This window comes from Manduca sexta, unplaced genomic scaffold, assembly GCF_014839805.1.
Source record: "Manduca sexta isolate Smith_Timp_Sample1 unplaced genomic scaffold, JHU_Msex_v1.0 HiC_scaffold_1736, whole genome shotgun sequence".
In the NCBI taxonomy this organism is placed as follows: Eukaryota; Metazoa; Arthropoda; class Insecta; order Lepidoptera; family Sphingidae; genus Manduca; species Manduca sexta.
In genome coordinates this window covers 443-17313 of record NW_023592630.1, presented here as the reverse complement: position 1 = coordinate 17313, position 16871 = coordinate 443, and the positions used below count along the sequence as shown (strand labels likewise).

The 16871-nt window shown below is 35.4% G+C and overlaps 1 pseudogene; it reads right to left on the bottom strand.

Moving 5' to 3' along the window:
- Positions 1-253: 253 nt before the first annotated feature.
- LOC119191639 lies at positions 254-15624 on the bottom strand (annotated as a pseudogene).
- Between the last annotated feature and the right edge of the window lie 1247 nt (positions 15625-16871).

Genomic DNA, 16871 nt, shown 5'->3' with positions numbered 1-16871 from the left:
ACACAGGGTGTAGTGCCGCCATAGTGGCCCACGTAAGTGTTTCGCGTTCCGAGGTCAGCCTGTGTATTTCCGATCCCAACAAGCCCGCATAATTGTGTCAACTGCCGAGGAATAGTCATCTCTCGTCAGTCGATTGGACCCCACTCCACTTACCATCAGGTGCAGTGCGGTCCCTTTGACGTGCACATATAAAAAAAAGACGTAGCACGCGGGCGAAAGCGCAAGCAACGTCCAGTATTACGTAAACTCTTACCCAAAGGCTCGTTCACCAATTCCAGTAACTCATCGACGGTTAGTTTTGCTGTGGCCTTCTTAAACTGCACCACTCGCTCGGAGAAGAACTCCCAAAACGACAGGCCTTTGGGAGTTGTGAACAGCTCCTAGGTTTGGAATTGTAATCTTGATTTATACATACACCATTTATATATAACATTTCGACTTAACGTGTGTTTAAATTAACACACCATGACTATATTTTTAATAGGATGCAGCATAATATGTTTGATTAAAGTAATAGTATGGTATATAGTTAATTAAAGCTGACATGGTCACAGTCCTCACACACTTAAAGAATGTTTTACATTATTATACTCGAAGTGACAGATATAAGATAAGATAAAGTTTATTAAAAAAAAAACATACAACATAAATGAAAAAAAAAATTAAAGTTTGCTAGAGTACTACTAAGTAGTTCTGAAATGTGTTATGTTCTGTGACTTTGTTGATGCGTGATCATTGCATTGTCATGACGACTGACATATGTTCATACGCAGACAGTACATACACGCGAAATTTAAAAGTGTACACCAGCTTTAAATAATCGACCTATAGTTATAATTTTATAAAAAACTTGTCCACTTACCTTCATATTCTTGTACAATGTATCCGCCTGGACCCTTATGAGATGGGCCTGCTTGCTGAACAGCAGCGCGGCGCTCTCGCTGAGGTCCCAGGAGGTGGTGTTGCCGACGTACGCGCGCATGCGCTTCACCGTCTCCAGGCACGTCGGGTGTTTGAGCAGCATCAACGGCTTTACTTCCAACTCTGTTGATACGTTATGTTTCGTCGAGTTTCAATAAATATTTGGGACATGTAGATAAAACATTGGCGAAGGAGGAAAATTTTCAAGATAACCTGAGACAAAAATATTTGGGACATGTATATAAAGCTGGCAAAGTAGTACAAAAGGTAACCTGAGACAAAAATGCCTTGGTCAACATATCGGGGCCAATTTAGCAGAAAACAAAAGCTAAGACAAACGTAAATAAACCTAAAAAGGAAGCCGGTAGGAAACGGGTGGTATGGACGCTTCGGCACTGATATTAATTTATTTATTTATTTTGAGAGTTTACAACAGAGAACACACATTGCATTATTTTCACATATAGCAGTATAACGGCAGAAGATAACTGTGTTTCTCTACTTACAGTAAACTACAGCATGCATCATAACATGATATTAGTAAATTTTAATTTTAAAGATTATTATTATTATAGCACGCAGCCGACTATAGAACAAATAGCTAAGCCATTTGCTCGTCGAAGGGCCTCAACATTCAAATACAGTATCAAAATGGTCTAACTTTCCCACTTACCCATCATCTCGGCCAACAGCTTCAGGCACAGCTCGGTGTCCGCCTTCTCAAACACAGGCACGTTTTTATCTTTGCCTCCAATTCTATCAACTTCATCTCTGTTTTCAGGAACTGTACGCGGGATTTTTTCTCTTCTGCAATAACAAAAATATTCCATAAGTCTTCTGGCATTATGTGTGACAGTTTTTATTTTATACGAGCAAGCGAAAGTGACCTCACTGCACCTAATGGTAAGCTGAGTGAAGTCTAGATACTGTAGGATGATAAGAGATGATTATCCCTTGCCAGTCTACACAATTATGCCGGCCTACCAGAACCATATGTAGACAGGCTGATCCGGCGATGTACTAAGGGCTGTACGAACACCGCTCGCAGTCTTGTATCAGCAGTGACGAGTGAGGGAAGATACGGCGGAATAGGCAAGATGCGGAGAGCATCGCTGAGCCAGTCGTGGTTTGGCTCTTACATGGACCAACTCTGGCGGGTTTTTTAGGTGTACGTTGATCGCTATATGGTCTGATGCAAATATCCCACCACCAATAGTTAACAAACACAAGCTAATTACCTAGTATTATAAAACCAAACCATTGTATATGTTTACAGTAATAGTTAATGTTTTGTCACACCATGTTGACTAATATTTAACGTCAGAGGAAGCGAGACAAATTGTGTAGTTATAAATTCTTATCTATGCTGTTCGCTCTTATGCTTACATGTGCTTGGTTCTACACTAATGTCAATCGTTGTCACTTAAATTACTCTTTGTCATTGTTTTAGTTCACTTCGGGTCGAAGGTTTTATCAGGGTCCGTTCAAGTATTGCGTAATGCAATTTTTTCTTGTAAAACGTTACGATGCGATAGAGGGGCGGGAGGGGATTCTCGTACAAAGCATTATGTAACATTGTTTTTTTTATTTTAAAACAATAACAAAGGTATTTTAGCGTTTTTCCGGTATTTTGCGTAAAATAATTGTGAATATTCCAAAAAAAAATTCACTTTAGAGTTACATAACTTTTAGAGGGCAGGGGCGTACAGGAAAACGTTAAGGCGCGTTACATGCGGGGTGGGAGGTCAAAAATCTTCAAAAATTGCGTTAAGTAATAATTGAACGAGCCCCTTAAGTAATGATAATATTTTTACTCTCACCCACTAGATAGATATTGGCAAAATCACCAATGAAATGGTGGAGCCATTTTTAAAAGAAGAAATAGCTATAAAAGTTTATTCCTAGAAGATAGGTAAACAAGCTTCTTACCAGTCTCACGTTCCTTGTCTAACGTGGCTTTCTCTTCATCAGTCAAATTCAGATCCATGACGAGCTGGCCCAACACCGACTGTGCTGTGATTTGACCCTTTTCTGCAAGATGAAATTTGTAAATATTGTTTATATGTGCATTATGATTGTTACTGCCACATACTTTGCTTAAGGTCCACTATAATGTAAAAGTGTCCCTGTATACAGGGTTATTTTTACATTGCGTTACTAAATGAAAGCACATACTCGTCTTCCCTTTTGCTGACATTGTGCCAAAAATCATCCGTTAATAACGAATATTTTCACCAAAATCCTGGTTTTAGTTTTCAGATTTTTTTATCATTTTGTAATTTAATGAGAATATAGCGTGTGCGTGAGTGTATTTCTGAATGAAAGTATGATGTTACTACTGCAATGAATTCTTTTAAAGTAGAAAAGTGGCATTAGGGCGCGTAAAACTAAATTACTTTTTATTAATATTTATTTTGTTCGAAACTTACACTTTTTGTTTTATATATATGGCTCAAGTAACTTGTTGTGAAGTGTTATTTTCAAGTAGATACATAAGCCTGTGGTTTCATTTAGTAAGGCGATGTCAAAATGAGCCCGTATAAAATACTTACCCAACTGACTCTTGAGTGTGATGGCATTGGTGGCCGCTTGTTTGTCCCATTGCAGCCTCGTGGACTCGTTTTTAAAGCTGGCTGGTTTCGGTTGGAACAGCTTGATGCCCACGTACTGACCGTTCGGCAGATATGCTATCAAGATGTTGTCTTTCTCTGGATCTTCTGCAAGGGAAATCATGCTGTGTAGTATTAAAAGAGACCTTATGTAGCTGGCGGAACGTGGTGAGAATAGTTCTGCCTACCCCCTATTTTATTAATTCAAACATAAAAGATTAAAATCAAACTATTTTATCGCGGTTTTTATATTAAAAATTTTTCACTACGTTTCGAAGACTTTGCAGCCTTCATGCTCACGGGGCGGACTGATAGATAATATAATAACATAAGAAATCATTATATAAGTTCATTATGTTTTTTATAATATGGTATTTCAGAAACCTTATTCTTACACTAAAAAGTCGTTATGCTTATGGCGCGCGCAAGGCAGTACCTTAATATGGTTTTTAATTTAAAATGTGTATGGTGTTATTTCTATTTTGGGCTATGGTATTATCAAACGTGTAGCTTATACGTCTCATTAAGCATTTGCATATAAAAAACTGAGTACATTTAAGACATACCTAACTATCTATATATATTTTTTACTGTTATACTGATATTTATCATGCACCTACTTAATTAAACAAGGAGAATTTATTTGAATTACTATTCTTCCGTGATTAATAATCACGGTTACTAATAAAATTTATTTTAGTCAAATAATGTGTATCCTTTTGAAAAAAGGTAAGTTATATATTTGTTTCATATATTACCTATGTTACAATACAGACCTATAGTCAAAATAGATTTACTGTGCTTTCAGAATTCTAGTCTGAGTTAAAAATTGTATGTAACAATTTTGGAAGAAAACAAAACGTATCAAAATCATTTATTCATATTAATCAAAATCTTATTTTCTTCGGGATACATTTGCAATATTCTCGCAATAGACTCCTTTTCCTCGTCAGTCACTTCATCAACTAATCCGCCATTTTAATGTAATCAGAATATTTTTTATGATATCCTATATCTCCAAATTCCGTTGACATCACAACTGATTTAATATCATTATCAACTTTACAGTTCATAAAAAGATTTAAAAAATCATCGCCTTCCAGTATTATGTTAGTTGGCGCGATAAGACTGGTGGAATCTAGATTTTTGTAAGTTTTCAAAGACACCACAGAGTTTGAAGACAAAGTTCGATTTTGAGATAGATCGTTAACAATCGACGCTTCGGATGCATGCGATGTTAAAATTACATCATCATCGTTTAGTACATTCGAAGAACCCAATATTAAGCCATTGAAGGACTCGTTTTTCCTTTTTATACGCTTTTTTTTAATTTGTTTTTGAAGGCGAAGCTGTTTTATCGCTTTTAGTCTCTTCAATCAGAGATGTGTTTTGAATCATGGGATATGATTGACTTAAGTTGTATCCAAAGTTATCTATTTGTGAGAATCTTTCCGTTATGCTGCTAAATTCCTGAGGAATGTCTGATTGAAGTAAAGATTTATTAATTGTATTTTCATTTGTAACATGTTGAGAGTTTTTGGTAGGTGGGACGAATTTCGCCTTTGATGCTGGCTTTTTACTTTGACAGTTGGACTTGCGTTTTTTAACGAAAGATGGAACTGTTTTTGATGTCGATTCGTTACGGCTTTGGGTTTCCGCGCTACAACAATCATTATTCTTTTTTTGAGTTAATTTTTGATCTGAAAACAAAACGAACTGATCGTAATTTTGGACAATTTACAAAACAGAATTTGGAGTCCATATTGAATTGCGATAGAAACTAATTGTGTGAAATATTCACAATTTTATGAAGTTTATTTGAAACGGACTCTTTAATATACTAGTGAATAAATATTGAAGTAAACAAAAGATGTCCGATTATTGTGTCTATATCAACAGATATTATCTTATTAAATATTGGTATATTTGGTAGTTTGAGTATATTTGACCATTGATGTTATTTTCAAAATTTTCAACGCAGGAATCAAACCGCAATCTATCTTTTCCCAGCCAACCAATATCCCGCTTGGCAACTGACATGAGTAACAACCAGCTCAAAATATATCACTTAATATTTGTTTGTTGAAATAAGTTTTCAAAACGTTGTAATCTAAGAAATAAACATACCATTGGAAACTCTCTCATCTTTATAATTATTTTCAATATAGTTTTCATATCTTTTCAAACTTGATACAGTTGCAAAATTGTCATCATATTGGCTAAATATATCTGCATTAAAACTCAACAAATTCGTTTCTGGCGCGAAATCGTCCATTTTTATAATTGACACGAAACAACAAATTAGCGTGAAAACACATTTTCGCGGCTATTAGCAATAATTTGAATTTAGAACACAATTTTGTTTTAAATTTATTTTTTCAGTTCGAAATGCCGAGCTGTTTAAAACAAAATGTTTAAATAAATAATAATATTCAGCCAGTGTTTTATGTTTTAAACCTTGCTTCATAATTAGTAATTATATTTTTATGTTTTTCAACAGATATTTATAGTTATTCATATCGCAACAACTATACAATGTTACTCATCATTGCAAAAGTTTTAATATAAATAATATAGCAATGTACAAAGAAATACAAAACTTCAATTACTCATTTCGTTCTTACAACATTTGAAAAAACTATTACTATAAATGAGTCATAAATGTCATTTAAGATGTAATTTGGTTCTCTGGTCTTCAAAACGGATGAAAATGTTAAAATCATCACTATTAATACACAACTCATTTCAGATCTTACCTGGTTTAAATGGTTCTTTCAAGTCTTCTAACTCGGACTAGAACAAAGAAATAATTTATATACAACAAACTTTTCGAAAGATCATTACATCAATTGTCAGCATCGTTCAAATTGAAAATCTAAACGTTTTCATGACGCACGTAGCTTGCAAGGTGCATCTCACAACACCTTCAGTAGTGGAATTGTTAACATACATAAAGTCTGCAAATTTATTGCAAATAGTTGTAAATTTACGCGTAAGTATGACGTCATATTTACGTGCAAAAAAACACAATAGAAACACAGCTTCATATTAAAATTTTGTCTTGAACGCAATGGTGAAGACCTGCTTGGAGAACTGTATATACGGCCTTACCTGTGAAACAGCGTTGAAATGTTTGACAGTCTTGTCCTTATCTTGCTTCTCTTTCACATTCTCCTTGTCCTTGTCTGACGCGGGCGAGGCGCCGCGCCGCTTCTTTGGCGCTGGAGAAGGCAGCGTTGTGTTGTCTTCCGTCTGTTCATCTATATACCTGCATAAGCATTAAACCAGGGCATTATATATACCTATCCTGTACTCTATACCGCTCTGAATGATGGTGATCAGGTTTTATTGTATACAGGGCCGATTTTCCAATCGTCAGGAAAAGTTATTTTATAAATAAATTATAACTTGACAAAAATCTAAAATATTTTGTGATGGGACCATTTCGAGAATCATTTTTATTATGAAAAAGGAATCACGGATATCGGCCAACAATTCTCAAAGTAAATAAATAAAAATACAAAAATACCAATTGAGAACGTCTTCTTTATTGGAAATTGGTTAATGTAAAACAAATTGACTTTATACACACAACTGTCATTATCATTGCGCTTGTGTTGTTCCTTATCCTATAAATAAATTTTATCTGACGTTTGAAAAATCAGCCGACACAAAAACATCGAGACATTTGAACAAACAAGACAAAAGTGACGTTTAAGCAATCAAGACAATCGAATAATGTCGAATTCGCCCATCGATATTTCATAATATAAATGAGCACCGGGCGAGAGCAGTCAACAAAAAGCCAGGCCTGCCAGCCCCCTCCCTCTCCCCACTAAAGGGTACATGCAAAAGTAAAAAAAAAAACAAGTTTATTTTACGCATTTGCCCACCCGAACCACGCTACGCCACTGTATACATGCATTACGTTTAATGCTTACCATCAAATGAATAATCTAGGAAAAGTCAAACCTTATTCATAGACTTTTTATCTAAGGAGAAACAGACTTAATATCACAGCAATGCTCCGTCCTTAGATAAAAAAAAACGTCTATGAATAAGGGGGTAGTATTATATTTTTATATAATGTACGTCATAATCGCAAACATGGCTCAATCCTTCGAAGCCACATTTCGGCAAATGACATTAATCTATGGATCAATCATAACATGTAGACTTATTCTAAATGTCTATTGTAAAATAAATAGTAAATCCAATAATGAAACGTACTTCCTTTTGTCAGCGAATGAGAGCCTTTTGGTATGAGTAGCATGAAATTTGAATTAAAATGGACACAGATGAATGAAAATGATTCAATAAAAATAAAAATATTTTACGAATTTTATTACGGATACTAGCTTTTGCCCGCGGCTCCGCCCGCGTTATGAAGTTTTTCAGGCTAAAGTTTTCCGTTATAAAAGTAGTAGTTTCCCGGGAGCCTATGTTCTTCCCAGGGTCTCAAACTGTCTCCATACCAAATTTCATCTTAATACGTTGGGTAGTTTTTGAGTTTAACACGTTCAGGCAGACAGATGCACTGGAGGTCTTTGTTTTATAATATATTTTTAGAACTTTTAAGAGGAACAATCCCGTCATACATCATTGTTGCATAACTCTAACCGTTTGCGCAGCGCACGCAACGGAAGCTCTCCAAACTAATAAATTGTCCCCGTTTTTGCAACATGTTTCATTTTCTGCCCGTTTTGTCATAGCGTGATGATATACAGCCTATAGTACTCACAAATAAATGCTATCCAACACAAAACGATTTTTCAGTTCAAACTGGTAGTTCCTGAATTTAGCCACTTCCGTTCTATTGTTATAGCGTGATGATATATAACTTAGAGCACTCTACAAAAAGGGCTATTCAACACAAAAGATTTTTTCAGTTCTGAATCGGTAGTTCCTGAGATTTACTGCTGCTCGCGTAGATATAGCGTGATTTATTACAAATAGCACTCACCTCTATTAAACGCGCGTTTTTCGGTAGTTCTGACAGTTATGCCGTTCGCTATTGATTATATATAGCACACCAGTGTTATCAACGCAAAGAATTTTTTCGGACCGGTAGTTCTGATTAGCTGCTTTGTCATGGGGCGTGATGATATATAGCCTATAGCACTCACGAAATAGGGTCTCAACGCAAAAAGAATTTTTCAGTTCGGACCGGTAGTTCCTGAGATAAAATAAGAATAAACAGTTTTCAGCTTTATATAATAGTATCTATACTATTATATAAAGCTGAAGAGTTTGTTTGTTTGTTTGTTTGTTTGTTTGTTTGTTTGAACGCGCTAATCTCAGGAACTACCCGTCCAATCCGAAAAATTCTTTTTGCATTGGATAGCCCTTTGTTCGTGGAGTGCTATAGGCTGTATATCACGCACCCAATAGGAGCGGAGTGGCTAATCTCAGGAACTACCGGTCCAAACTGAAAATTCTTTGCGTTGATAGTAATTTAGTTCGTGGAATGCTATAGGCTATATATCATCACGCTATACCCCATAGGAGAGGAGCAGTAATAGCTAATCTCAGGAACTAACGGTGCACACTGAAAAATCTTTTTGCGTTGATAGCCCTTTGTTCGTGGAGTGCTATAGGCTATATCATCACGCTATACCCAATAGGGCGGGCAGTAATGACCTAATCTCAGGAACTACCGGTCCAAACTGAAAAATTATTTTTGCGTTGGATAGTACTTAGTTCGTGGAATGCTATAGGCTATATATCATCACGCTATACCCAATAGGAGCGGAGCAGTAATGGCTAATCTCAGGAACTACCGATTCGAACTGAACAATTATTTTGGTGGTGAATAGCCCGTTGTTTGTGGAGTGCTCTGAGGTATCTATCATCACGCTATGACCAATAGAGCGGAGCAGTAATGGCTAATCTCAGGAACTTACGGTTTCAACTGAAAATTCGTTTTGTGTTGGATAGCCCTTTATTTGTGGACCGCTATAGGCTATATATCATCACGCTATGGCCAATAGGAGCGGAGAGTAATGGCTAATCTCAGGAACTACCGGTTTGAACTGAAAAAATCTTTTGTGTTGGATAGCCCCTTTGTTCCTGGAGTGCTATATATATATATCACGTTATGACTATAGGAGCGGAGCAGTAATGAAACATGTTAAAAACGGGGAAAATTATTAGTTTTGAGAGCTTCCGTTGCCTGCGCTGCAAACGGTTAAAGTTATGCAACAATGATGTATGACGGGATTGTTCCACTTAAAAGTTATAAAAATATATTATAAAACAAAGTCCCCGCTGCATCTGTCTGCCTGAACGTTAAACTCAAAACTACCCAACGTATTAAAATGAACTTTGGTATGGAGACAGTTTGAGACCCTGGAAGAACATAGGCTCCGGAAACTACTACTTTATAACGGAAAACTTTAGCCTGAAAACTTTATAACGCGGCGGAGCCGCGGGCAAAAGCTAGTAGATTATAAATTTCTTCCGACGTTTCGAAAACTTTGCAGCCCTCGTGGTCGTGGGGCGGACTGTGTTGGTCATCCGAAAAGTCAGTCGCAATATCTACCTACATTTTACAATTATACAACTTTTTTCATTTTAGCTATTGGTGGTCCGATCTACGCAGAATGAGCTCACATAGTCCTGAACGTCGGGAGAAAATTAAACATAAAAGCGCGATAAAATAGTTTTATTTTAATGTCTAACATTCGTGTTAACATAAGAAATCATTATTAAAACGATTCAATCTAAAATTAACCAATTTGCGATGGCACACTTTTATTTTTCGGCTGATTATTAACGACCCCGACTCCAATTTACGATCCGATCCCGTGTATAAACCAATAAAAAAGTATGACCCGACAGACGTTATCCCGTCTTCACTATGAATTTGCAGCGCGCATTCTGTCAATCGCTGACAGTTATTTCACACAATTGACAGTTATATACAGTTAGTATTTTCGTTAAGTTTTCTTAAATTTTCTAATTTTCCGCGAAATTTTTTGATTTTTTTTTTTAAAAACGACCATAACCTGAAGTATGTAAAATGAAAATTTTTTATGATTGGTGGATTAAAAAGATACATAGAAAAGCGATTGGGCTCGTTGTTTGAAAACGGCGGTTAATGGAAATATTTTAATAACCTTTAAGCTGGTGTTTTATAGAGTAGAAGCTGGGGCCTGATAGCAACTTGGGTGGTTGTTCTTTTAGACTTTATATTTAATTTGATTTTATTGATTGTTTAATAACTTAAGTCTCAAATTGTGGATTATATATTTTCGTTCAACTGTGTCCTAATGAATTAGATATTATAATAAAGTAATCTATGATAAATATCCACTTTTTAATAAATGATCTGGAAATCGAATCCAATACCCTGGGAGCTTACTTTGTAACTAAACCAAAGCAACATATACAAATTGATATATTACAATGAAGCTATTTTAATCGATGAATGATTGAATAAATGAATGAATGAATAACAATATTAATGTGAACGCATTTTACCTCTTAGGTCGTATCTTTCTACCACTCCTGCTGACCAACTCCTCATCCTTCTTTTCTTCTTCGTCCTCTTTGGCTTCCTCCTTCTTGGCTTTCCCGCGCGGAGTCTTAGGTTCTTTGATCGGCTTGGCAGGTTCCTTAGCCGGCGTCTTAGCAGCTTCTACTTTGGATTTCCTTCCTTTTGGCTATAAAAGTAAGTTATAATTTACTGTCCTCGCCTTTTATTACATTGTATTAATGAATGTAGTATGGTGAACTGGGTGAACTGAAGCCTTATCCTCTGATAGTGTAAACTCGTAACACGACCGCATTACGTTATCTTCGTGAAGCATGGAATGATATTCTGTATGCAAAATTTGCTTTGTCTTAAACGCGACACGGTGCGTTACGTCTTATAACGCATCGTCAAAATAATGTGTAAGAGAATAAGGTTCCTGCGCGTATATCGCTATGGGCAAGGAAGAACGTGTTTGTTCAAAGGGTTGGGTGATGGCGCTATTCTCAAATTAACACACATCACTAGAGGTGCTACCAGGGCACCCACTTTTTGTTTGAGCAGAAAAACCCAAATATCACTGCCCGAACCAGAACCCAGAACCTCAGACCGCTTCCGTACCTCGCATGCAGTACAACTACGCCACCTAGACAGTCTCAAAGTAAATTTACGCATATTTTTCTTACGATTAGAATTTGATTTTTGAGCTAAGAACTTTTTTCTAGAGCCAAGTAACTTGCCACTGCGTTTAATGACGACAAATAAACAATTATTTATACAAATACATACAATTACCTTTCCCTCGTCAATAACGAGTGCACCAGTCTCGTCCGAATCCTCCACACCTGTCTCGTTCTGCGGTATGTTTGCTGCACTCTGTAACAATTTGTGTAATCGTTGTTTTTATGTCCAATATTAATTGTCTTTATTTATACAAGAGACTTTTTTAATTAATAATTAAATATCTCGTGTAACTTGACTTATTAGAAGCGCAACTATCTTTACCTAAGTTCGTTAAATTTGTAAAAGCAATTTATAACATGAATTATTTTTGTATATCTATATAGTGGACCTCAGTGTCTTCATGACTATGTCAGTCATATTATGGAGAAACACAAGTGTTAAGTAAACCAATGCCATTTGTATAAGTACCTATAAACATATGATTTGCCCGCATTAGAAAGTTTTTCCCTGATAAGTTTCGCTTTGTATATTTCCACAGATAAAAACTTTTATTTTAATCAAAAGCACTTCAGTTTCTAACAGTATACATAGACCAGTATATGTGGAGATAAGTTAACAACATTCAGTACGACAGTACCTCGTCAGCGGCAGTGTCGTCGGCCGCCGTGGTGTCCGCCACTGTGTCGTCGGCGCTCTCGTTAGTTGTGTCGTTTGCCGCGTCGTTGACAACTTCAGCTGACTCCTGAAAGTAAATTCAATTTTCATCTCTACGGCTAAGATATTAAGACTATTTTTTACATTAGTGTAGTGCTTGCCGCAACGCATGTAGCTACTGTAACTACTGGACATAATAAGACTTATCATGTCTTCGGATGGCGAGCACAGTTGAATACCAAACAATAATTTGTAATTCAAGGTGTTAGATGGTGTTTCTACTATTTATGGTATCGTATCACTTACCATCAGGCGAAAAGCAAGCTCATCTCATCATACAAAGCAACAAAAAAAAAACTTTTTGGCTTTCTTTTGACTTGCTTTCGATATGAAAACTTGTTTTATTAATTTAACCCTACAAAATTCACTTTAACAGTAATACCGATATTAAGCTGTGATTGTATTGCAGACATCATTTTTAATTTACATATTTCAAGACATCTTAAATGTCATGTATAAGATGGGGGGTACTTAAAAACAGTCAGTTGGATGTGCTCTTAAAAGGAAGTGTGCTGAGCCAGAACAATTACGGAATTTATGTGAATTCATAACATCTATATATATAAAAGAAAGTTGTGTTAGTTAAACTATTTATAACTCAAGAACGGCTGAACCGATTTGACTGAAAATTGGTAGAAAGGTAGCTTAAAACCAGGAGTCAGTCATAGGATACTTTTAACCTGTTCCCACAGGAATGGGACGTGACATAAAATGTGGTATAACAATACGAAATTTGGTATGGAGATAGTTTAAGACCCTGGCAAGATTATAGGCTACTATCCCGATAATAAGTATATAGCCTTTATCCCGAAAACTCCTTGACGCGGGCGAAGCCGCGAGCAAAAGCTAGTTAAATACGAAAAAAAAAACCTGTCCATGCAGGACTTACCTCAACAGGTACACCAATGACCTGCTCCAAAGGCACGTTGTTGGCGAAGTCGTATTCAATCTGCTTGACGCCGTCGTTAAAGTCGCGCCGCTTCACCGTTTTCGTGAGGAACTTTTCCTTGTTTTCCGCGTAGTCGAATATCATGTTCGGCGCTAGGTTCGCACTGAAACAACCCGATTAAAGTTGTGTAACTGGTGTACTGTAGGCTTTATTGCTTGTATGTTAGAGTACACTTTGGCATGTAAGTTTACTAGGACTACTATTTAGAAAAAATTACATACTGTGTTATATGAAATGTTTTTACTGAACTATTGGAGTTATTTAGTCCTTTTGTGCAGTATATGTTGGATTGTATTACTAAGATGATTGCTTATTTTTTAACCAGAAGTGCAGTCAGCACATAAGTATCTGAATAAATTCAAAATTTTAAATCACGCTTATACTTTTGCATTACTACCAACATTTACTTATTTAAAAAAATAAGGCATTGACTTCACTTCACACAAAGTTTCTTTTTTAATTAAGATGGCTGACTGCACATCTATTTTTTTTACCCTTTTGCCAAATGATCTAATTGTAGTGGTATAAAACATATTTGCAAGAAAATACTACGAAGTTAGTCTGAATTATACAACCAAAACTTTTCATAAATACGGATTTGCATTCAACAATCAATACATGCTATGCCAGAAGCTTGATTAAGCATGGACACATTTTCTAATTACATTCCAAACTTATACAACTTTAATAAGGTTCAAAGTAGCATACTAGAGAGTAATCAAATGTCGGAATACAGTTGAAAAACATTATCTAGCTTACTAACAAGATAATACTAGTATATCATGCCAAGTGGCGAAGCTTGCCTTGAAAGGGCCCTATATCAAAATTGGTGTGAACTTTAAGGGTGCCCATTTAGATTAATGTACAGGCCAAGATGCCCCTCACGCTCAGTGACCCACATTATAAGTATGGTTGCAACTTTGCCCTTGAATACATATAAGATAAATGCTGTATGTAAATTGTTGAATGCCTGTCATCAGACTAGGTTTCTTCTTTATTACTGGTCTTAAATCGAAAAGGAAAAATGTGTTATAAAATATTTTCTAAGAGTATCCTAGATCTTATTCATTAGACCTTTTGAACATGAAAATTTTACTATAAAATATGATTTAACACTTACGTTTCCCCGGTCCCATAGAAATATACAAAATATTTTTTTCCATTGGGTCTTTGTACCTGTAAAACAGTTAAAATTGTCAATCATTCCGTTTTCTACACATGTACAAAAATTAATAATGAATAAAACAGTTTCTACTTTTATAATGATTTTGGATGTAGCTAATGTTACTTACAAACTAAAGATTACATATTGTTACTATACTAATTATGAAATAATTTATTTCTTTTAGTTTATCTATGTTTTGTTTATATTTACATTGGATATTATTAAAATAGTTTGTGTTAAACTTTATAAATTTGTTATCAATGCTTATCACAACAATATGCCGCAAAACTTTATTTGTTTTGAAATATACTTTGAATAGGATAAAGGTTAAAAATTATTGTTATCTTACATAACCTACACAAATAAGATATTGTCATTACTGATTTAGAAAACATTATTCGAGATCAGATTACAGAATGTTGATTATAACCTAGTGCACAAAATATGGTTTTAGAAGAGAGTATCTAACAATGCGTTGGGTGATAATACAAAATTCACTTCAAAATGTATACGCATACATTCAACAAATCCTGTAATCGGTAGTTATAAAAAAAATGCCATTTACACATTTGTTGCCAAGTCAACAATGAAAACTTTACAAATGTGTGTATTACAGCCACTATTTGCATAACGAGGCCTTGGAAATGTTTAAAGCGTCGCACCATTATGTCTTCCCGCGCTAAGCATCCTATCAGAATTAGTCCACAACAATTTCAAGATGTTATGCACTTTTAAGGTAGTATGTAAGTATAATTGGTACTTACTCTTGCGGGCCATGCCGGATATCCTTTTACTTTCGCAAATATAAAGTCGCCGGACTTATATTCCCTCACTTTCTTGCCCATTTTCAACATAAATACCGCTTTGGTGCTATTTGTCAATTTCTTCGAAGCACAACACGCGGCGTACTCTGTAATTTATAAATGTGTAACTGTTACTTATTACATGAGGGCAACCCACACATATAGCACAAATTAATCACAATTATTCATGAAACTCACAGAGACGCTAAGATAAGAAATAACCTACAAAAAAAATCTTACCGCGGCAACGAATTGACGGACGGAAGAGAAATAAACATGGCGTTTCAATTCGGGGCTACCAGCCTCTAAAAATCAACAAAAAATCGTCAGATAAGTTCATAACCGACTATTCTAAAAAAATAATTTTATTTATCACGTAGGCGAACAAAGTTGCACTTATGATACGTCAAAACAAAGAATAAGAATAATTACTATTTCTAAACAACTATTAAAATTACTTATATAACTATGGACATTATAATAGTTATTGTTTCAGGTTTCTAACCAACATTATAACAGAAAAGCATTTTGACCAAATACAGCAGGGCCCTTTTACTTAATTTTATGACGCGACATGACAATCTTCTGGGCCCTATAATTATCACTAGGCAGACCGTCACAAATTAAGCTGCAATTCCAAAATCTGCATTTTTTTATATTTGCTACAAGACTGCGCCACGTTGAAAGACATTTATGTTTATAAGTAATATAGACATGAAGAGAAAAGTTTAAGAGAGAATAATTCTTTTTAAGAGGGAGTGCGGCTTATAATAACCAACTTTTTAAACATAAGTTTTTAACTTTACACCAACATTTTTCATAATTATCATAGTTACGAAGCTGATTGTTTTAGCAAAAAAGTACAACTGGATGAAAATTATCTTGCAAAAAAACACGAAGTCTTTTACTTTAAAAAAATCATTTAATTGTTCTAATCGAAAATTCTCCAAAATTCAGAAACATATTTATAACTCGAAAATTATAAAAATTGTGGAACATACATAGGGTGATGCGGATACCCCAAGGGTGCTCTATCTCTTGACTTTCACTTGACACTATCTTTTGGGATATCTGTATATTTAAAGACTATCATCATATAATATACACCCACTTTGCTCTGTAGTTTATGCGACATTTAAAAATAAATTTTAACAATGGCAACCCAGTTACTATGAGTGGTCGTGTCAGACGGATGCTTTGGACGAGCATTTTTCGCGTAAACTAAATTGATTTCTTTTAATTAAATTACAGTGAATAGTTGTGTTAACGATGTGTGTGTGATGTGTGAAATGAGAATTATTATTGTGAATAGAAAACACATAAGACTTAAAAAAGGGGATGTAAAGTGAAACAAAAATGGCTTCAGGAGACACTGATCATATAGAAATAATGGAAAGTGGTGTGTCGAAGAAGACGGATAACGCAACGGGACCTGGCTCGGAGGACGACGGTAATTTCTAAATCTAATAATACGACACATTTCTTTGTTTTAATCCTATTGTGACACGGTATTTGTCCGATTAACTGGTTACTCGCCCTACGAAGTCGTTTA